This window comes from Psammomys obesus, unplaced genomic scaffold, assembly GCF_907164565.1.
Source record: "Psammomys obesus unplaced genomic scaffold, mPsaObe1.curated_primary_1811, whole genome shotgun sequence".
Taxonomy (NCBI): domain Eukaryota; kingdom Metazoa; phylum Chordata; class Mammalia; order Rodentia; family Muridae; genus Psammomys; species Psammomys obesus.
Window position 1 is genome coordinate 8364713 of NW_026596034.1, and position 22829 is coordinate 8387541.

Sequence of the window (22829 nt, forward strand, 5' to 3'; positions counted from 1 at the left end):
TATCTATCTATCTATCTATCTATCTATCTATCTATCTATCTATCTATCTATCTATCACCAATACATCCAAGAGCAGGAAATTGGAAAGACCTACTTAATGATAGAGATGCACTTAAAACAGCCATGGCATCTCTACCCACACCCAATAGATTGGCAAAAAATTTGAATGTCTGACAACACTTTTGGTAAGAATGTGGAGCCACAGAGACTTTTGTGCATGTGTAGATATTGCTTAATTTTTCTTCAAAGTGTTTTTACTGATGGTGAAAAATAAAGTGTTTTTACTTGATGGTAGACCCTTTGACCTGCACGAACATCTCAGACAACAACTTGTCTGGTGGAGTCTAGGATGCTCATGCCATGAAGTAGATATTCCTTCTTCAGTTCCATACTCCAGAGAGATGCTTGCACGTGTTCAGGGAGACTTAGATGCCAGAATGTTCACTGCAGCACCACCTGTGGAATGGAAAATCTTCAACTCCAGGACCTTTTAACAGATAAATTAATTGTGGTAGAGTTACATAATGAGACAGAAAACAGAACAGTTCTACAATGCTGACGGTGTGGGGGAATCTGGAAAAGCAAGGTGGAGAAAGTTAACTACGTTAGGATTGCTATGTAAATAAACTGTTGCACCGTTCTTACAAAGGTGACAATCTGCAGTATAATGTTACATATTGGTTACAGGCACAGTGGTACCTCACCCAGCAGTTTGTGAGCCTGTTACTCACAATGGAAGCCCGAAGCCGCCAATAACACTAAACTCTCTTTACAGTTGTCCCCATAGCAAAGTAGTCAGGAACTTGTATCTTCTCACATGAATGACTCCTATTACAAGTTCTCTTTGCTATATCTAAGTTGCAAGCATTTTTACTTTTCTCTTTTAGGGACATACAATATAAGTGACTTGAACATAAGTTCGGTGATACAGTTGTTCTACTAATCAGCTAAAGAGACTAAAGGGAGTATAGTATATACAGTGTGGCTGCACTGAGCCAAAGAATGGTTGGCATCAAGATGGGAAAGAGTACAATAGGGTGAGATTTCAACACTCTGTTTCCCAGAACAATTTAAGGCTTACGGATAGATTATTTCTATAAATTTTCATGTACTACTTTTAGTTTATTTTAGTTGCAGTGATGAAACACTCTGACCGAAAACATCACAGGGAGGAAAGGGTTTGTTTGGCTTCCACTTCCACCTCAAGGTCCATTATTGAGGGAATTCAGAAACCCTAGCAAGAACCTGAAGCAGAAACCATGATGAATGCTACTGACTGCCTTGTTCTCTGCCTGGCTCTCTCATACAGTCCAGGACCACCTGCCTAGGGCTGCTGCCGCCCAAGGTGGGCTGGACCATCCCACATCAATCATCAATTAAACTAATTCCTTGCAGACATGGCCACAGGCCAATCTTTGAGGCCAGCTGCCACCATGGAAAGCAAAAGCATGGATGGGGGATGGAATGACCTATCCACAGAGCTATAAATCACGATGTGGATTGTGGTAACTTCTGACCAATTTGATTTTTGAGGCAAGGATAACAAACTTCCCCCTTAAGCTGCTTCTCCATTCTGGGAAGAAGACATTTAAAACAGAAGTAAAAGGACAACTGATAACCCACAAGTGCCCACATTGAGCTCTCCCGTAAAGATGATGTCCCCATTCTTTTGAATAATGCTGAAACTTAGGCTGAAATGTGTGGGTGGCTTCCAGTGTTCAGGTACAGGTAGTTTCTTCCTCTAAGAGCCTGTCAGCAGGGAAGGAGGGGTCTAAGGCAGCTGGGCAGGTGCTAGTCCTAGGGTGGCTCATGGGTCAGGGTGGCTCACTGGTCAGGAGAGCAGAAGAGCTGGGGCTGTGTGTGATGCTCAAAATTCTGCTCTTTGTCTCAAAACCCTGGTCTTAGTGGACCGTTTTAAAGGCAAGACACTTTTTAAATGAAAACTCTTAAAAGGCAGGCAGACCGATAAAATCCTTCTGGGTTATGGCCCATTCACTCGGAGCCAAATGGTTTGCTCGTTAATACCTTTTCCTCCATTCGCCTTATGACCAATTAGCAGCTATTAAGACCCAACTCATCCTGGCAGGAACTGTTTTCCCTGCAGCAGCTGTCCCATCAGTAAGGGCTTTGGGGACTTGGAAGTTCCCTGACCCTGAATGGATCCTCCCCTCCCTCTTGATTCTCAAAGCTTGCTCTAGATTAAATCTGGGGGAAAGAATGGCCTTTTGGGTGTTGGCAATACATGAACCTAGCAGGGAACCAGTTGAAACTGGGGAACAGGTTTAGGCATATGATTATCTGGACCCCTGTGTATCTTTTTTCATCAAGACAGGCATCTTGGGGTGTTTAGTGATGGTAGACAGGGCTTTGTCACAGAATGAGCAGATAAAACATGCACCCTTTTCTCTCTTCTCCCCCACCCCATTTCCCTCTTGTATCCTGACACTACAGGTGCAGCATATTCCAGACACTGCTGAACGCCAATATGTTTTCTCGGTAAGTCCAAGAACTCAACGAACCCCACTAGACAGAGAGATTGAGGCACACACACAGGCTAAACAATTTGCTGAAGGTCATGTTTTGAGAACCAGCAGAGCTTAGACACAAGATTGCAGTCTATACATCAATTTGTGACTCCTTGTGAGCACATGTGGCTAGGCTCTTGAGTATACGGTCGCTTCGCCTGTAAGAGAGGCAACTTTCAGACAAATGCTTATGGAGCACCTACTGTGCGTCCAACTCTGTTCTGAATGCTAGGGATATGGCAGTCGGTTGCAATGACAAGGTGCCCAGCACATGGAAGGACCTTCCAAGGTGTGTGTGATGGACAACAATGAAAGTAGCAGCTCAAAAATCAGAAATGATGTCAAAGAACCAGGTGACATCCACAGAAAATGAATGGGTGTCTGACTAGAGACAGGAATTGCCTCTCCTAAGAACTATAAAATGACATGACCTTGTGGGAAGAGTGTTGTACAAGCTAAATGACCAGCAAGGTCAAAAGCCCTAGGCTGAGAGTGCATGTCCTAGGTTCGAGGAACATATGGGGCCAGGGTGGAGGTGTTTGGGTCAAGGTGAAGTTCAAGGCAGGCCTGGAAGCACATGGCCTGCTTAGTCATGACTGTGAATTTGATTTGATTCTGGGCTCAGTAGGAAGAAGAAGAAGGAGAAGGAGGAGGAGGAGAAGAAATATATATATATATATATATATATATATATATATATATATATATATATTTGGGGCAGGCGAGTGTTGTAGGCTGTGCAAGATCCCCCTGGCTGCTGTGCAGATATTGGCAGTTTTTTCCCAACTCCCTGGAGTGTGGAAAGGGAGGCTAGCTGGCTGCTGGGGTGGGAAAGAGGTGCTGTGGTTGAGACTCAAAAGCTACCAGGAATAGGGAGGGTGGGGCAGAATCCGGAAACATGGGCTCCTGAGAGATAGAAGCTGCCAGGAGAGTGGAGATTATAGATTATGGGCTCAAGGGACACCATGATGGGGCTGGAATTCAGGGCAAAGCCTCTGAATTGGCAACCCTTTCTATTCTCAAAGTTTCACCTGGATGTTTGATGTTGCTCATTTTTTTTTCCTTGTGAAGTAGCTAGTTTTCTTCCCACTGTACCTCATGCACCATTTGCAGCAGCAACAATCCCATGCAGCCCACAGAATATTACAAGGGTGAAGGGCGGGGTTCTGGGGCCAGATGGTATGGCTCCTTACACATCTTACACAATGGCTTTGCTCTCCACGTCTCCCAGTCTTATCTGTGGTCTGTCCCTATCAGCTGCAGACCTTTTGATTATAAGGATGATGAGGAAATTCATTCTAACCCATGCCTGGATGGAGCCAGCCCCTTGCCATTGGTGGTTCCATGATGTTTTGGGGCCTGTCCTGCCATCTTCATATCAATTTTACCATCAGGCTAACGAGGGATGGCTGCTGTGTTCCCCAGCACCATATTCAGATAAGACAACATCATAGGGAAAGAGCTCTTTGCATCAAGTTCTTCTTCATCACGAGACCCCATAAATGTCCTTTTGAGTCTCCTTGGCCAGGGTACGTCCCATGCTTAGTTGCAAACAAGGAGACAATATTTTCAATACAGTTTAAATGTGGTAGAGGCAAAGAGGTGGATGGGGTTGTATGGTGTCTTATTTACCATAGTGACAGTTATCCTACATGTAAGACTATAGAGGGCCGGGTCAAGTGTCTATGAGGGACACATAGGGAGTACTTAGTGAATCTTAGTACCTAGGGTACCAAAGCCAGTAATCTTACAGTTTCCTGAAGTGGCACCTATTGTCTCATTTGGGGTTGATGGCCGTTTGGGGGTGATGGCAGAATGGATCTGAAGGCTCAACAACAGTTTGCCACTATGCTCTTTGAATGCAGGGCCTCGGCTTCTCCAGTCTCCTCTCTCTCAGCCCTCTCCTCAGCCTCAGCCCCAGGAAGCCCTCCACGGGTGGTGTTGCACATGAGGTATGCATTAAGCATCCATCCCTGAGTTCCAGGCTCTTCAGCTTGAAATTCCAGCATGGAAGCTGCATGGAATCTTGAGTTCTGGCTCCCTTGCCTCCCAGGTCAGGATGTACATCCTTAGCCCCTGAGGAGACAGCTTACTCAACTCTGAAGCATTTCTGGGCAGTTAAGAGCCAGCCTCTGTGCAGAGAAGATCTCTGCTCCGCCTGAAGCACACATTCTTAATATGCAGCCCTGGGCAGATTAGATCACCTCCCAAACCTCAGTTTTCTTATCAGCCAAGTGGGGTAATAAATCTCTGCTGGGTAGGCCTGTTCTGTGGACTCAGGAGACCATGTGCAACTCATGTCCCGGCAAGCAGAAACTTTTAAAGTCATAACTCTATTTCTCTTTAGGGTTGAGATTCACAAAAAAACTCCTCACCATTTCACCCTTCTCTACCCCCACCACTCCAGTGTCATTCAGTACTTTCACAGTGTTGTATAACTGTCTACTTTGTCTAGTTACCAAACATTTTTATGACTCTTAGAGTAAACCCAGAAGCCATGAAACAATTACTTCCCAGGCCTCATCCCTACCACACCCACGGAAACCACTGATCTGCCTGCTGTTCTAGGGATGTCCTTACCTTAGATGGTTTGAATAAAAGACATCATGACGTGACCTTTTGTGTCTGGCTTCTTTCACTTGACATGGTGTGTTCAGGTTTATCCTTGTTGCTGTATACAGTCGAGCCAGACTCCTCTCTAATGTCCCATTGGATGGATACAATTAAAAATCTTAGGAAGAGCACTTGTTGCTTCTGTAGAGGAGCTGGGCTCAGTTCCCAGCATCCACAAAGTAGTCCACAATAGGCTGTTACTCTTGTTCCAGAACCTTTGGCACCCTCTTTTCTTCTTCATGGAAACTTTATGCACATGGTGTATATACATACATTCAGGCAAACATTCATATAGACATAAAACAAAAACAAAGAATTAAAAAATAATCAGTCTACCAGTGGGTATTTGGGTTGTCCTCAAGATTTGTCTGTTATAAAAATTGTCATTATGAGCCTTCATATAATCATTTTTCCATTGTCCAGAGGCATCTGCTGAAGTGAAGTTAACGAGCTGTATGGTAATACTGTGTTGAACTTGTTGAGCAAACGCTAACACTAGTTTGCAGCTCTTGGCGCTCCCACTAGCTGTGTCCATAGCTTCCGGTTTCTCAGCGTTCACTGTTTTCTGGCTTTGGGGCTATGCAGTCAAGCAGGAAGTAGTAGAGAGGTCATGTCACAGCTCACGGCTCATGTTCCAGCATTAGCACAAGGTGGCTAGCAAAATGTGGCCAGGGTTGCCACGCTCAGGAGTGACCCACAAGTCCTCATCCTCACCCTTTCTAGCCCTCCCTTAGATGCCAGAGCTGGGAACCTGAAGGTGAAGGATCCCATCTCCAGGTCTGTCTTCCTTCGTTAAGTGGGGGAAAGGCAGAGACTTCCAAGGTTAAGTGAAGGACAGTCTTCTTGGGACCTCCACCTCCTCCACCGTGTTGTTGTCCTTAAAGTGGCAGGTAGCGGGGATTTGGGTCCCCTCTTGTCTGATACTGAGTTCCTGCTTTGGAGGGTAAAGAGAGCCAGGCTAAGCTTGGAGTGGTGGCTCCCCATAACTACCCAGAAGGGACCTGATCTCCTCTCCCATGTCTTCCTCTTTCACAGTCTTCCTTAGAGGTCCAGAAAGGGTGCCTGTCTGGTCACAGCTTTCTCTGATTTCTGTACTTTTCTTCCTGGGAAGGTAGTCAGAGTCAGTGTAGGGTGGGAACTTCATTTAGATTTAAAGGTCCTTCCCCAGCCCCTGGCTGCTACACCCTGTTATCTAGAAGATGGAGTCCAGTTAGAAACTATCAGCAGAGCCCCCACACTGGGTAGGGCAGCTTTGGAAATGGTCGTTCGTGCCTGGGGGGGGGGTGTATGGACATGTGTGACATTTTCAGGCCTCAAGGAGTCAGGAGGCTTTACTTCTGAACTCTTGGGATCCTTGGTTAAGACTAGCAGCCATCGAAGATGGGTTTTCTGGACCATTCTAAGTGATGCTAGCCCCCAGTTGCTTCTACCTACTTCCTGTCGTTCCCCTTCACTGACAACTGCGCCATTGCCCTCACTGTAAGCCTCAGACCTTGGTGCAAGCCTCTCTTAAGTTCACACATCTCTTGATAACTTCTTCCCATTCGAGATCCAGGAGCAAGGTGGGCATCACTCAGGGGCAGGGAGGCTGTGCCAGGCATACACAGCCTGTCTAGCTGTATTTGGATCTCTTTCTCTTGCCTTCTCTGGACCACTGTCTGTGATGTGGCCACCCATTGGACCAGCTTCCTCCTGGGCGATAGACTTACTCCAGGCTCCTCAGCCCCAACCTGCAGGAGTCCCCAACATGTCTCAATGTAACTCAGCTCCCAGCTCTCCACAAGTCACAGCCCCTTTCCCAACCCCAGCAACCGTTAACTAATATCGGGGCGGGTTATTACCAAAGGTGCCGCCCAGGAGCAAGTCAGGCAAACCTACGAAGGCATAAAAATCGGGGGAAGATCTCCACATCTGCCACCCAGCATCACACACTTTTGCTTCACAGAGATGGTAATCCCCACTTATTGAACAATTACCGTATGACAGACACAAAGCAAAGATCTTTACAAGAATATTTTGTTTAATCTTTACAACAGGCCACAAAGCTGGTCTTTTTATTTCTTTTCATCTTATGAATAAAGAAACTGAAACATAGGGTGAGTTTATGTGGCTTGCCCAAGGTCACATACATACAGCAGAGAAAACCCAGCTTCAAAACTTGCCCGGCTGCCTACAGCACACACCTGACCACCCAAGCACTGTCAAGTAAATGCATAAATATAAAACAGTTTAATGGCATTAACTGTAACCTTTACTTTGTAGCCTGCATTTTCTCCCTCACTTAACAACAGATGATTAACATTCCTCCCATGGCAGGATCCAGCCTCCTACATAATATTATTTTAAATGGCTTCTTAGAATCTCATTGTATACACGTCCAAGGTTTGTTTAGCTAATCCCTTACTGTTGAGCACCTAGGTTGTTTCTAAAGTTCCTCTTATTATACACAACACCCCTGTACTAATATTTTTTTTTTCACTATGATTTCCTTGGGGGTAAATTCCCAAAAGGAGAGGCTGGGAGGGAGGAGGCAGGCCTTTGTTTCTCAAATTCCTGTAACATCTCTGGATCAATTACATATAATTTGTGAGCACAAGCTATGCCATTCACAGGGGAAGGTTGACACCTTTCCCAACTTGTTGGGCTTTGCACAACCTAGAATTATGAGTTGTAAACAAGCCTTCTAATAGCCCTGGATTATCTGTGGTTATTGTCAGGTCAGGGAGAGGTGGTAATTTATTAAACAGACCTTTGAAATGTGCCTAAGTGCACTCGGCGTGGAATGAGAGTGGGAGGGGCTGCAGCAGGAGGAGACGGGCATGATGGTGTTTCAGGGTTTCTTTCTGGCCGGCTGTGTGGGCTCCTAGCGTCTGAGCAGGGGCCGAGCCAGATCAGACCCTCTCTGTCCCACTGCCCTGCTGGCTGGCATTAGTCTGGGCTGTCCTGGAGTAGGCTGCCCCAGGCTGTTCCAGGACAGATGTGAGAGCGCAGAGGTGGAGCTGCAGAGGCCTGAGGAGGGAACAAGTCATGCCCTGTTCCTACAAGGCCGTGGGTGCCATTTCAGCATTGTTATTATCTTGTTGCAGCTGCCAAAAAAATACCAGCTGGTGATGGTGAAATCACCTGAAAGAATTTCCTCAGGATAGTTTCTCACCCCCATGAAAATCACAAAGAGTTTCTCTCCATGTGTATGTGTGTGACTGACATCCTGGCTTCTGCCATCCCCGAGGCACCCCTTACTGACCAGGTCACATTCTTTGGACATCACTTGCTTGACCACATTACATGGCTTCCAGGTCACCTGCTCTGAGAGCAAGCTGGAAAAACTGCCATGTGGAACTTCTTGGGGATGCACACCCAAGGAGGAGCGGTGTGGTCAGTTTGGACTTAAATCCAACCATTCAGTGAGATGAGCAGCCTAGGTGTGGTGCAGGCAATGGGTGGGTAAGAGACAAGAAGACAGCCCTTGCCCACGGGATTACCTTAAGGGGGACAACAAACTGCCAGACAGACCTGTAGGAGTCTCCTGAGGTGCAGGTTGGCCTGGTGGAAGCCATATTGGCTTTGTGTGTGAGAACCAAACAAACAAAAGTCTGGTGGCAACTACTGTGGTAGAACCAGGAAAGAGATCCCCTCACACAGCCCACAGCCCCCAGACTCTGCGCCCCCTCTTTTCCAGCCCCATGGTAAACATCATCATTTCACAAGGAGTGAGACAGTGTCCTGAGTATTTACTGAGTATTCGCTCTATACTGGGAGCTACCTTCAGCACTCTGCATGTTCTTTACCTGACTCCACCAGTCCTGTGAGTGGATGGCAGCCGTACCGTCTCTGTAATACAGATGGGTAAATGTTGGCGACAGGAGTGTGCCGTTTGCCCCATAAGATAAGCAGCTTGTTATTTCATCTCTTGGTAACATCTGCCTTGTGTGTTTTTTTCTATCCCACATCTCTAGCTGTACTTAAGGCTATTTCCCCCACTAAACCCTGTGCATCCCTCTAGGGCCTCTACTGCTGTCCTAGAACTGTCAACTTTAAAGACAAAATATTATCATTTCTTTGTTCTTCTAGAAGGGGAGGCCCCTAGAAACAAGGATTTGGGGGGCTCAGGTTTGTAGCTCAGTATGGGTATGTGTGTGCTTGAAAAATGGAGTGACTCAGAATTGTAGCAACTCAGCTGACATCTGGGTATCTGACTGCTTTATCTCTGGAAGCTTTTCTAGGACATCTAGGAAACAGAATTAAACCCAAGGGATACGAACACTCAGCAGGCACCAAAGGCCTCCTAATGTCCCTGGAAACTTGCAAATGCCCTCTTCTTTCTTAAAGTCCCATCCTTTTGGCGGCTTTTTGGAATATGGCAAACATTCTTCATCGTGAGCTGCTATTTTCTTGAGATAGGATCTGCTTACCTAGTTCTGGCTGGCCTTGTGCTCTCCAGCTGCCTGCTTCAGCTCCCTGAGTGTGTACTGGCATGCTCTACCCTAACTTCACTCCTGTTTGTGAGTGAGTGTGTCTGGCAGGGAAAGAGCATGTCTTTTAGATGATGTCCCTTGATCACAGAGTCATTTTCAAGGTCAAGGTCTCACAGAAGCTCTGGGTGGAGTCAAGGGTCTGCGCTTCCACCTCTCCATTTTAGCCCTTTCCCCTGCATGCTAGAATGGCCAGCTGAAATGCATGCTGGCCCGCCATGATCACCCAATGGTTCTGGTGAATGTTCTACAATGTTGTCGGGAGAAGGGCCAAATCCAGGGATGCCAATCATTTCTTTCAGTTGGATCTGGAAAACTTCTGGAATATGCTGCATCTGTCTCCCATATTTTCCCGAGTCCTGTTCTAGGACAACAGCTTTGGTTATGGGGCTCTACAGAGATCCTTGTTGGTCTTTTTGAACACAATCACACCTTAGGTTCAGAAACAACCCAATACACTCAATACAGTGCCCAACTGTCTTAATCCCTGCTTCTAGGACACTGTGACACTGAAAAATCATGAGAATGACCCTCCCTACCCTAGCTGTCCCCACAAGGCTTTCACAGCCCTGAAAGGGTAAGGAGATCCTCCTACATGCCTGAGAATTGTGGGATCAGGGGCAAGGAGTCTTTGCAAAGACGTGTGGAAGTGCTATAGGGGACGGACCTCCATCTTGAGTGTGTGGGAACAGGTGTGCAGAATGAAATGACTCCCATAACAGACTGGGAAGGTGCAAAGGGGTGTTTCATCCCCAGCCAAATGGTTTTCTAGAAAAGTAGCCTGGCTGTGGCCTCCCACTATATCCATCTCAAGTATTCTGCATGCAGGAAAATTCCAGCCGGTTATTTCATTCACTCCAGTGTGGTCACCAGAATAAATCTTTAAAAGGAGAATAATTGCCCATGCTAGCCCCTTAGTGACTTTTCATGCAGGTGTGATGACTCTGATGAGGGCAGGGGTCATGACAAAAAAGTCACCTTCACTGGCCCCAGTGGCTGCTCTGGACTCCTTCTCTCCCCCAGGAGACCGTACCATCAGGCAAAGCCTGCCAGTGACAGGATGCTGCAGCAGCCTCCACTCTGATGTCCTTCTCAAGGACGTGCCAAGTGTCCAGCAGAGCTCCCTTGTCAAGCAGTGAACTCAGAGGGGAGGAAAGCATGGGGAAGGCTTTGGATGTCAGAAGCAGCCCCGGCGGTGCCTGTATCCCTACCCCCTTCCGCTGTCAGGGCTTGCAGGAGGCTGGGGGCACCTCAGCAGGCAGTGCCAGACTTTTTGGAGCACTGGCAGTCTGGGCTGCCAGGGGAGGAGGAAGCAGCTGGGTGTCACCCTTTCCCAGCAAAATACTCCTTTCCTATGGCAGTCAGAGACGGGGAAGGTTTAAAATTTGTGGTGCTGTATCTTGAGATCTATTCCACGTGCCACAAACATGCCCCTTAATTGTGTGTGTGTATGTCTGTGTGTGCCTGAGTGTGCAGCACAGCGCTTGTGTAGAGATCAGATGACAACTCTGGGAGTCAGATCTCTCCTTCCATCACGTGGTTCCTGGAGCTATAACTCGGGTCAGCAGGCTTGGTGGCAATGCCGTTATCCACTGCAACATCTCACTGCCCTACAAACATATTCACTTGAAGAGTGAGCGGTATTGAGCAAATCTATGAAACAGCACAACTGTCACCCCAGTCTAATCCTATCACCACCCCCCAAAGGTTCTTCAACACCCCAGGAAGAAGCCCCGTGTCTATAAGCCATCTGTTCCCTCCAGCCTCTCAGGCCCTGTCCATCACTGACCTCCATTCTGGCTCTCTAGCTAAACCTATCTGGACAAACAAGTCCATAATATGAAGTCTCTGATGACCGGCTTCTTAAGCACGGATGGCATTTTTTAGCTGGCCTTTCCACAGCACGTATCAGCGTTTCCTTGCTCTCCATGGATGACGAAGATCTTGTGGAAGGAATGCACCTGTGTATTTAGTCACTGCCTGCTAGACACCTGGGTTGTTGCCATGTTTTGGGCTTGTGAAGACTGTTGTACTTAGCATTTGTGTGAACATTTTTATTTCTAGGATATATTTTTGGCTCTTTTGGGTATGTCTCTGGAAGAGGAATTGCTGGGCCAAATGGTGACTCTTTTAAAACTCAGAATGGCTTCCAGACTGCTGCAGAACAGCTGAACCATTTTGCATTCTCCATGGCAGTGGGTGAGGGGGCCATGTTTCTGTATCCTCTCCAATGTTTGTCATTGCCTGTCTTTGACTATAGACAATGTAGCCAGAGCGATGTGGAGTGTCCAAGGCCCACAGAAGTAACCCTCAGGTAGGATGCTGTGAGTGTATATTGATGGAGAGTAGCTGAGCTGTGGGAATATTCTAAGTACTGTCCCTAGGAATGTTGGTTCTATGCCCAATAGGCACCAGTTAGGGTCATTCTTCAGGGTCTTCGGGTGACTAACTGCTGGCCTGTAGCCCCAGAACCCAGAGTCAAGCTGACACTAGTAGATATTCATAACTGACTGTTGAATGGGTGATGATGGAATCAGTGAATGGAGGTGTCAGTCACTGAGGACCCATGGGGAGCAAGGATGGGTTAGGACACAGGTTACCACTGTGTGCGATCCAGGAGGGGGATGGCTCCCTTGGGTCTGGGTATTTAGTCTATTTGTGGGTCTGGACTGATGTGAGGATTTGGTGTGTGTGTGTGGAGAGAAGCCGAGAGGAGATCGGGAAGGGCCTTAGAGACTGCATGCACACTATGAGTGATGAGGGAAGCAGCCCCAGGAGGGCTGACCTGCAGAGGCTCCAGCAGCCCCCTAGGTTGGGCACCTGCTGCACGTGCCTTCCCTCGTCTGACCTTCAGTTTCAGATCTTTTCCTTCTTATTCCTTTCTCTCTACAGGCACCACCAGGATGTTTTGTTTGTTTGTTTTGTTGTTGTTGTTGAGTAAAAAAGCAGCCGCTGCATGTGAGCCTTCTGGAGTAGAGGTAAGGGGCAGGGACACAACTATTGCACTTTCTGCCATGGCTGTGCAGGGGCAGGGGAGATGCCAGGCCGGAAGCACGAGGCTCCTTTTGATGTTCTACCCTGAGATAAGAAATGTTCCAGGCTGCTGGCTGAACACGCCATCTAATAAGGACAATACTGCTTCCAACTCTGAGTATTTCAGGCATGCTGGCTTCTGCCCAGTGCTTTATGTTATTTATCAATTGGTGACCGCCGTCTCCCTGATTGGCTTTTCCAGAGGCCTTTGTGGCTAAGAGAGATCATGTGATCTAGTACTGTGCAATGAGATGTAAGGAGAGGTATGCTGGGAATTTCCTTTTAACAGGACAGGTTTGAGAATAGAAGTCCTTCAAGTGGCAGGTTCTGCAATTACAGAACCAACCTACAGCTGCAAGCAGAAGACCAAAACCAAGCATCAGGCCACTTAGATGACCCTGGAAATGCATAGACCGGACATGCTGTTGTTTGAGAAAAACATATCCAGATCTCTTGGTTAGTTCGCAATAAGGGGGACTTCCTATATGTAGTTAAAACGGATGAACTTTCTGATCAGTCCTCTTCATTGCCTCCAGATTGCTGCTTCTATTTCTGCTCAGAAGGGGTAATGTACTAGCTCAAAGCCACACGTTTAGAAAATGACCGGGTAAGACAGAACTTAACCAAGATCCATCCACTTCCCAACACTTATACTCCAGTTGTTCCAAACCTTATCTACAGTTGGCTAGATGGAGCTTTTGAAAGGAGGAGAAAACATATCTGGGCCTCCCTACTCTAAAAAGCATTCCTTGGGTCCCTCAGGCTACTGGGATGCCCCTTCCCAGTTTTAGAGGCCTGCAGCTGACTGGCAGGAGGTGACAAGAAACCCATCATCTCAAGCTAAGAAGGGAATCTGGTGACTTTTTGTGACTCAGGTTCTAAGTATGGACCTGACTCCTGGCAGGCATCCTAGGTACCTTCCTTCCTCTCATTTCACTGCCTGGCTCACCTTGCTCTCCTCCTCAGGCTCATACTGATGTGGTCTTGCCTCCAGTCGTGTCCTGAAAGCCCCCACAGCAGTTCTATAGTAAATGCCAGGAGCTCTAAATGACCTGTTTTCTCTACATGACCTTTCCCCAACTGAAGGCCAAGCCAACCTGGCCATGTCTCCTCTCAAAGTAAGAATGGGATGGAATCTTCATGGAACAGGATAGGTCCAGTGACCAGATGGGTCCGGGGGAGTGGATGCTGGGTAAGAAAAAAAACCCTAAAAGACACCCCTTCTGTCGCCTCAGGGGCCTTTCGCTAGCTATGGCCTTCTATGTGAGTGTTGTGCCCTGTTAGACAGGTAGGCCATTTAAATAACATGAACAGGTCTCTTCCCAAGGCTTGCCACTGTCCTCTCAGAGGCCTTTGGCTTGTCCCTTATGTCAATGACACACTGCAGGAGCAGGCCTGTCTGGGCCATGCAGCTCCTATCCATCACCCCAGCCTTTGTCCCAACCTGAAGATTACAGTGTGGCCCGAGACGAGACTCTCTAATCCTATTACTCATTCATCAACAGGCGATGAGAACCACACTGGATCGAATGCTGCCAAGGAAGCCACAGAGGCCCTCCTCCACCGCTGTGAAGCTGGGCTTAACTCAGGCACAATAGGTGTGTAATTTAAGGTTTTGTTGAGCCGAAATCCAATCACATACTTGAATGGTGGATCACAGAGCCTTGCCGGCTAAAAGAATGAGATAATTCCACCTCCCACAAACACTGGGACATGGTTTTGACTTAACAACACATGTGTGACCAAGCTTACACTGCTGTAGCCTCACTCTTTATTTTAATACATTGCCATCTCCTTCCTCTCTCTCCTCCCTCTTATATCCTCCTTTGCTCCCAGAGGTGGATGGAGAATAGTGGAGTCCTGAGCTGAAGTGGGAGGAACTTTCTAAACAGGGCACCGGGGTGATTTGCTTGATCTCCTGCCTTGTGAGTTTCCTTGGTGGCTCAAGCTGCAGTTCATTGTCAAAGCTTGCTGCTTGTTGGCATCTGCTGGGAGGACAACCCCCAGAATGTCATGGACACAGAGTAGATGGCTGTTGAGTTTGAGTTGTGTCAAACAGATACAAGGAAGAGGAGAGGTGGTTTCTAGGCACAGTGTTATTCTGAGTGACCTTGCTTCAGCTCAGTGTGTGGAGTAGCTTAAGGTGGGAAAAGATGACGGGCAGGAGATGGCGGCCACACCCTCAAACTGTTCCTTTTAGTCACTCAGTGTTTTGTCTTGTTTTGTTTTTGTTCTGTTCAGAGTGGTAGGGCAGAATATGAAGGAGAAGTGGAGATCTTGTTTGGAATTCCTGTTGAGTGAATTTCAAGCCATTCATATAATTCTAGGTTCTACTCTAAAGTGTCCTTCAACTTTATGACCCTACTCAAGCTTATTCATTCTACAAACACTTGCAGAGTGGCTGCTGCACAAAGCTAGGCGCTCTTCTAGGCACTGGTGCCCTGCTGACTAGAGTCATTCACACACAGCTGGTGGGTAGCTGGGTCCGGCAGAGAAAGCTGTGTTGGGAGTGGAAAGAGTGATGTTGATAATGAACTTGCAAGGTGGTCATAAGGGAAAGACACTTCAGAAAGCTGTTTAAGAAGGAAGAGAAACACCCACTGGCTCCTTCCACCATGGCTACAGTGTGCCACTTGGTACAGTAACACCGGGGATGCAATTGTACTCACAAAATGTCATGGGAGAGTGACTAGATAGTATTTCTGCTTCCTGTTGGCGTTTGGGTATAGGTGTGTAAAGGGTGTGTAAAGACCTTACAAGTGGAAAGAGCTGTGACCAAGTTTTAGACCCCATTTTCACTAGATTTCCTTTCTTGGCAAGGAGTAGCCCTAAGTTTAAAATAAGAATCCTGGGCTTGTGGCTTTTATAGGCAGTTTGAGGTGACCATGACCCTCATCACCTTGGGGTTTTTGGCTTATAAGGGGGTATATTTATAGCTTGTGTTGACCAATCAGTTTCACCGAGCTCTGGAAGCTTCACCAAGCACTTCATGTCATTTCATGCCAAGAAATGCTAAGGAAATAAGGACTTCTTGTGGTTAAGTATCCGATTTAGGTCCCATAAGCCAATGGCAATGCCCATAGATCAATATGCCTGCCATTAACACCACGGTATGCACCCGCCATGAGATCATGACTAGTCATGCGTGCTCTTCCTAGGCTGCACTGAGTATCCCCACTTTCTGTAAAAGGAGTTCCTCTTATTTCAAGTGTTATGATTTCCTCTCTTGAGGTTCATTCCATGAGTTCTGGCTAAATGTAGACATTTGCTTATTCCACTTAGAATTCTGATGCTGACTTCTATCATTTCTGGGATGTTCTCCATCATCTTCACTGAAGATAACTTTTCCCCTAATTTCTTGTTCTCTGTTTTTGGGACTCGGATCTGATGTGTGTCAGTGTCGCCCCATGTGCCTCCCTTTGATGTTTCTGCATCCATTTTTCACCGTGCTGTGCTCTATCTTGTTCAGTCCTGTTACCCAGGGCATGGGCTTCCTCTTAGCTGTGTCTAGTGCATTTACCCACTTTCTCTCTTGAGTTGAAGTCTAACATACAGACAGGTACAGAGGTCATAGCACACAACTTGATGGACACTCCCAAAGTAGATAAAAGCGTGAACAGACCATGGCCAGCTCCCTGGGAAACCCCCACTTCTTCCTAGCACCTCCCTTCTCCTCAGAAGCCCCTCTCCTGTCTTCTGATATGTTGGATAGTTCTGTTTTTTTTTTTTTTTCTGAAGTGCATACACGGAATAACACAAGACAGGTGGTCCTTTCTATGTGCACTTTCTGTATCTGTTAAGCCCAGATGTTGACAAGTCAGCCCTTTAAAAATACTTGGACATTTCGTTTGCCAGTATGGGATATACAAAGATTTTTTTTATTAGTTTTTAAAGGAGAGTATCACAACAATTTCACAATAGTTACATGTATTAGTTATTGAAGATAACCTAGAGATGATTTAGACTACAGGAGAGAATTGTGTAAGTACCATACAATTTTATAGAAAGGATATGGAACCCCCATCTTGATTCTGATTGGTGATTGGAAGCTCTCTTTTGTATGTGACTGCATTTACTCACTTATGTATTTTTGAAATTTATCAGTATTGTATAGAAAACCTACTTCTAAAAATTTCATTTCCTTAGCACCCCCGATTTTTCTTTGAGATAGGGTTTTGCTATGTAGCTCTGGCTGATCTAGAGCTTTGTTGACCAGGCTCACCTTGAGATCCACCTGCCTCTGCCTTCCAAAAGATGAGTGCCAGCATGCCTGGCCAGGTCTTTTTTTTTTTTTAAGTGTGTGTGTGTGTGTGTGTGTGTGCACTCCAGTGAATGCATGTGGAAGTTGGGGGACAGTTTTGTGAAGTTGGTTCTTTCCTTTCACCTTTACATGGCCTCTGGGAATTGAACTCAGGTAGCTCAGTTACCTGCTGAGCCATTTCTCTACCTCATTAAGTCCTTCGATTTTTAAAATTATTCATTTTACTTTTTTTTTCTTCTGAGAGTCTGATACTACTTCGTACCCCAGCCTCCACCTTGCAATGCCCCTGCCTCCGAGCCTTCTGAGCACTTGAGTACATGTGCACATCAGCATGCCCAGATCTATCGGGTTCATAAAACATGCAAAAGTGCATTTGGTTTGGGATTCTGTTTCTGTGAATTTACATGCCTGTAGGTGCCTCAGGTTTTTCTCATGGTGGGCTACTTCCTTCTGGTTGTAGTTTTGTGTTATGGGACAGGCGGAGTCATGCTCTTCAGTGCTCAGGTCCTAGGGATTGCTAGCTGGGGTTGCGGCCCTATGGCGAAATCTGCTTTGCTTCAGTCCCCTGTCACCAACAGGGAAACCCTGTCAGTGGGAGAGCTAGCTGGCATAGAAAGTGGCTTCTCCTACCAAGCCAAGGCTGCCTGTGACTTGCTCACAGAAGGGACCAATGAGCTCTGCCACCTCCCTACTGTCGCTGATGGCCAACGGCCTGTTTTGTTTAGTTCTCTTCTTCTTCTTTTCAGTTAACAGTGTTACTGAAAGCCCCCACCCCATCTCAATTGGCTCACCAGGAGAGAGTGGGTCATCTTCTGGCTTTCACCAGGGGTCCTCATCTAAATATCCACCTTGCCTATGTATCAAGCTTTGCCTCCACCCTTCCACACATCAGAGACCTTGAGAACAAAGGCTGAGGGCCCACCAGGTGTCAGCAGCTGTTCTTAGGTCAATGCCTGTGGTGTACATACTCCTTTGTTGCTGGCCTTTCTTTTTCACTTGTTTATCCTGCCAGCTCCCTCAAGCACTAAAATTTTTTATTCAATATTTGTGTGTGTGTGTGTCTGTGTGTGTGTTATGTAAGTGTGTGAATGTAAGAGTGTGTTGGCTTCTTTGGGAGATAAAGATGGACACACAGAAGAGTGGTGATTACTGAGCATCTTCAGATGGTACAAGAGCTCAGCATCCTAGGGGAGGAGAACATGGGTAGACAGAGTACTTCAGGCTATTTGGGCTATTACAAAGGGAGGTCCTCTGAGCACATCGTGAGCAGAACTTGCAGAGTCCCCCAGGAATACTTTCAATGCAAGTCTGCCTTCCTCCGAGTGTCTGGGACTCTTGTAACTGCCTCTATCTAGTCTTGTCTTGAGGCCCCAGAGTGTGGCTTCCTTTTACCAGGTGGGCTAGGATCTGACTCCTGAGCTTCAAGCCTAGGAATAGAGGGGAACATAGACTTGAACCTCTGCATCTCCTTTGCCTGTGTCCCAGTGGCTGGGCAGGAGTGTGCCAGGATCCCAACATGTGCTATATGTCAGACATTTAGCAGAATGAGACATCCTTCTTGAGTGTCATGACTCTTCATGGGGTTGTGTTTGGCAGCTGGGACAGAGGACAAGCTCCACAGTCTCTGCTGACCAGCTCAAGTCTTGGCTTTACTGTTCTCTACCTGTATGATTGGGGGCCTTCTCCAAGCCTCCCTGCAGGAAAGGATGCTATTAGGAACTACTTCCTGGAATGTGGCAGACACCGTCAGGCCCCAGCAGCCACATTCCCTTGGTCCTGCTAGGAAGTCACCAGCCATCTCTTCATACTCTTCCATTCTCCATCAGAACATCAGCAGTACCCTGACAGTGAGTGGGGAATCCTGCCAGGAAACCAGGATTGCTTGGAAGCAAAGGAAGAGATGGGGTTCTTGGGACTGGGATGAGCATGAGGCTTCCTAGTGGCTTAACCCTTCCATAGATCCCTGAGCAAAGCAGCCCAGGCCCAGGAGTGGGTCACCCAGGGTGGGGGGTGGGTGAGCTTTTCATGGAACAGAAGGCCGGGATGCCAACACTGGGGGGCATTGTGTCACCTTCTTGTGTGATATTTCCTCCTAAGCTGGGAAAGGGAAGAGGGAAGCTGGACCCCAGAGACTGCTCCAAGCATGCAGAGCAGAAATCTGTTCCCAGCTGTGTGAGGCTGTGACCAGAGCTGGGATTTACTGCATTTCTCCAGCTAGGCAGAGGGTGGAGAGGAAGGGCATTCCAGACAGAAAGATGTCACCCACCCAGCCTTCCTGTGCTGACCTTAGGGCCAATCTACGGAACCAACTGGGTGATGGGTCACAGGCAGCCCATCACCTCAGAATGCCACTCTCAAGGGACAGGTGAGGTATAATACTGAAGCTCTCCTCCTGAATGGAAATCCTTTGGTGGTGTGATTTGAAGGTTTACTGACATTGTCAAGATTGCTCCTGATGTTTTTTTGGAGGGGCATTATATACTCCACCTGCTGCTCTGATACCTACCTACCCTAAATGACCCCAACAGCATGTTTGAGTCAATGACAGCAAGGTGTTTCCTCTGAGGTAGCAGAGGGCCACACATCTCTGGCTTGCCAAAAGAAAGGGGCTAGGTCTCAGCCCCCTGTGGGACTTCTTGGCTAGGCAGTTACACACCTCATAGACTGCACAATTATCATGATTTGAGAGCAGGGGCAGATCTCATGACCCCCATTTGGCAAATGAAGAAACTGAGACTAAAGAGGCTACACAACCAGGAAGTGGCCCTGTCAAGGGTTCAGGCCAGACCTGTCTGAGCCCAAAGCTGATGCAACTCACCGTGAGCCACTTCATTTTATAACCTCGGAATTTGGTAGAATGCTGAGCTGTGCTGGGAGTTGGGGGAAGATGGAAAGATGCCTTTCATCAAAACCTCGTTATTACCAGAATTGTGTAAAAAGCAGACAATTTGCTGCAGTTTTAAAGTCATCAGCAGAGGAAGGAAAAAAAAAAAAAAAACCCCAACCCCACAACAATTTGTAAATACTATTAATTCTCTGGCTTCTCTGCCACTTTGTTGAATTTAGCTGGTGTTTTTGGTATTGACTTTCCCAGCTATCAGCTTAACTATATAAATCCAGTTGACGTGTCTTTATTCAGATAAAACTCTAATACTGCAAGTGTAGCAAATTAGATGCAAATGCCCCCTTTTTTATTTTAAATATACTTAAAGCTGCCTTTCCAATGCAAATTTTATAGAAATCTCAACCAGCTAGGACAGACATCTTAGCTGTCAGCGGGCAAATGCTTTCATTTTGGTCCCAGGCAAGGGAGCTGCCTGCTTTTTTCCCTTTTGCCCCTGCAGACTGAGATAATTAAAACTACAGAGAAATTGTTTTAAATATACATGATACAACACAGTTCCTTGAATTATGAGATAGTGCATAAAATTCACCCATTACCATATTTGATAGCCCTCTTGCTGACCAAAGCTGGGAGGTAGGGCCAGCAGACCATGTGACTCTGTGACACCTTGTTTCCCTTGTCAACCATCTTGAAGATCCTGTCACTTCAACCGCTGCGTCCTTAGGAGCTCTGGTGGGCGTTCAAAAAGAGGTTGTGGAGACCCTCATTAAAAGGGAATTGCTGCATTTTTTTTCTTAAGAAATAAAAATGTTAATAGTAACTTTTTTCCTTCTTTTCCCCGAGCAGTTTTCAGTCTCTCTGGAATACATATCCATTTCGGCTTTGATTTGTTGAGCTCCCCGAATGAGTTTATCCAAACAATGTGAATTTACTCAGATCTCTCTCAAATCCCACATCTCTGGTGGTTGATAAAACTGACTTCAGCTAAGAAGGGTGGATCAGTGTGATTTGAAATTCGCACTGGGAATGATACGGGCTTTGCTGGAAATAATAAAGCACAGTCAATCGCTGTTGGGAGGAAATGGGAGCCGGGAGAAGTTTGGTGAGGCCGTCCTGGTTCCCTGCTCTTCCCAGAAGCCAGGTGGTGAAACTTAAGCCTTGTGGAGGATGGAGGCAATGACTAGACAGATCACTGAGCATCTGCTTCACATTTTATCGGTAGAAAACAACAACCATCCTTGACTCAGGATGGGTGGTCTTGCAGCCATCTTTCCCTACTGTGGCTCTTGACACCAGTTGAACAGAATCCCCCACAGCCCTTCCTGAACATTCTGGCTACTGGACTGGGCATTTTCTTACCCCCTTTCCCCACAAAGCAACATAACTATTACATCCATTTCAAGGAGGTGGCGTTGAAGCTAAGTCTGGTTCCACAAACCTGTCTCAAGTCCTTCAGGGCTTGCCCAGGTTTGTGAGTGTGATTCACAGAGGACACCGCATCCTGAAATGAAGGGCAAATACCCAAACATACCGCAACAGCAGCCCTTTTCCTCGGCTCTGGGCTGGGTCTGACTGGCTCCCTGGAAGATGCGTTGGTTTGGACTGTCGTTCTGGAGAGCTCACCCAGGATGTTTTTCTGACGTAATCCATGGCGCGGCATGGGTGCAGATGGGTGAGAGCAGAGACCTGAGTTCCGAGACAAAGTGAACTGGACGTTCTCAGTGAGTAGAAAATGAGAGGACAGGGCTTCTTGCTCCTACACTGATACGATCTGGGTCTCCAGTGGTTCTTCATCTCATGAGAATGAGAGAGAGAGAATGTGTGTGTAAGAAAGACAGTGTGAGAGAGAGACAGAGAGAGTATGTATGTGTGTGTGTGAGAGAGATAATGTGTGTATAAGTGTGTGTGTGTGTGAGAGAGAGAGAGAGAGAAAGAGAAAGAGAGAATATATATATTATACACACACACACACACACACACAGAGGCAGGGCAAGGGCATATCATCCCTGGCCTCTCCATCCACTAGATGCCAGTGATAATCTATCCTAAGTTGTGATGACCAAGTGACCCATGGCATTGCCAAGTGTTTAAGCGGAGGCAACATGGCCACAGCAGAGAGGGACCATATTCCTGAGGGGCTCATCCAGATCCCAGAGTCCTTCTTTTCTTTAAAAAGGCACGCTGCATCAGTTCATCCCCTCTTCCCATCCCCTTTGTCTCTGAAGATCCCACTTTCACACGCCCTTCTAAGCAGCTGAGCAACCTTCCTTGGAAATAGTGGGATCAGAGGAGCTTTGCCATGGAGCTCTCTTTTCTAATTACTGTAATTACTCCCTCTTGAAATCACCAGAAGGCAGGCTGGATAAGACATTGGACTTCTCCTTGCTGCCCAAATCTCTGTGATTCCAACTGGAATTGATGAATGAGTTCCCTGAGCACGGGGCCCACTTATATGTACCTTGAGAGCACGGTGGCAAGCCAGGGCAAAAGGGGCCACTAATTCTTCCCAGCGTCTGCCTGTCCCCACACCATTTTTAGGCCGGGCCCAGTCAAGAGCAAGGGCTCACGACTGGCTGAGCTTGGGGCTGACCGCTCTTCTCCCTTGCCTCCGGGCCACTCCTCTCCTCACCATCTACCACCTGTGCTGCCTGGCCTGACCCTAACGCTGGGGTTTTCGAACCTAACAGACGATAATCATCAAAGGGCAGTTTAACATCTATTCACGCTGGAAAAAAAAAAAGGCAAAAACTTCCAAACATCATCTATAACACAAACAAATCCCTTCCAAATAGGTTATTTTTCCTGGTTTAATGACTAATCATCTGCCCCAGGGTCTGTCTCTTTCTATTCCAGATGGGAGCAGGGTTGCCCAGCCCAATTATCTTTATTAAGCACCTCCCCAACACATTCTGAAGAAAACCGAAATGGCAGCCAGCTCCAACATACCTTCCATCCCCTTGCTGTCACCCTGGACCGTTTCCTGCTTTTGCCTCATTATGGACAAGTGTGTCCTTTAAGACACAGACTAATGAGGCGGTTTTACGAGACTAATACATTTTAAATTTTAACACGGAGGCTAG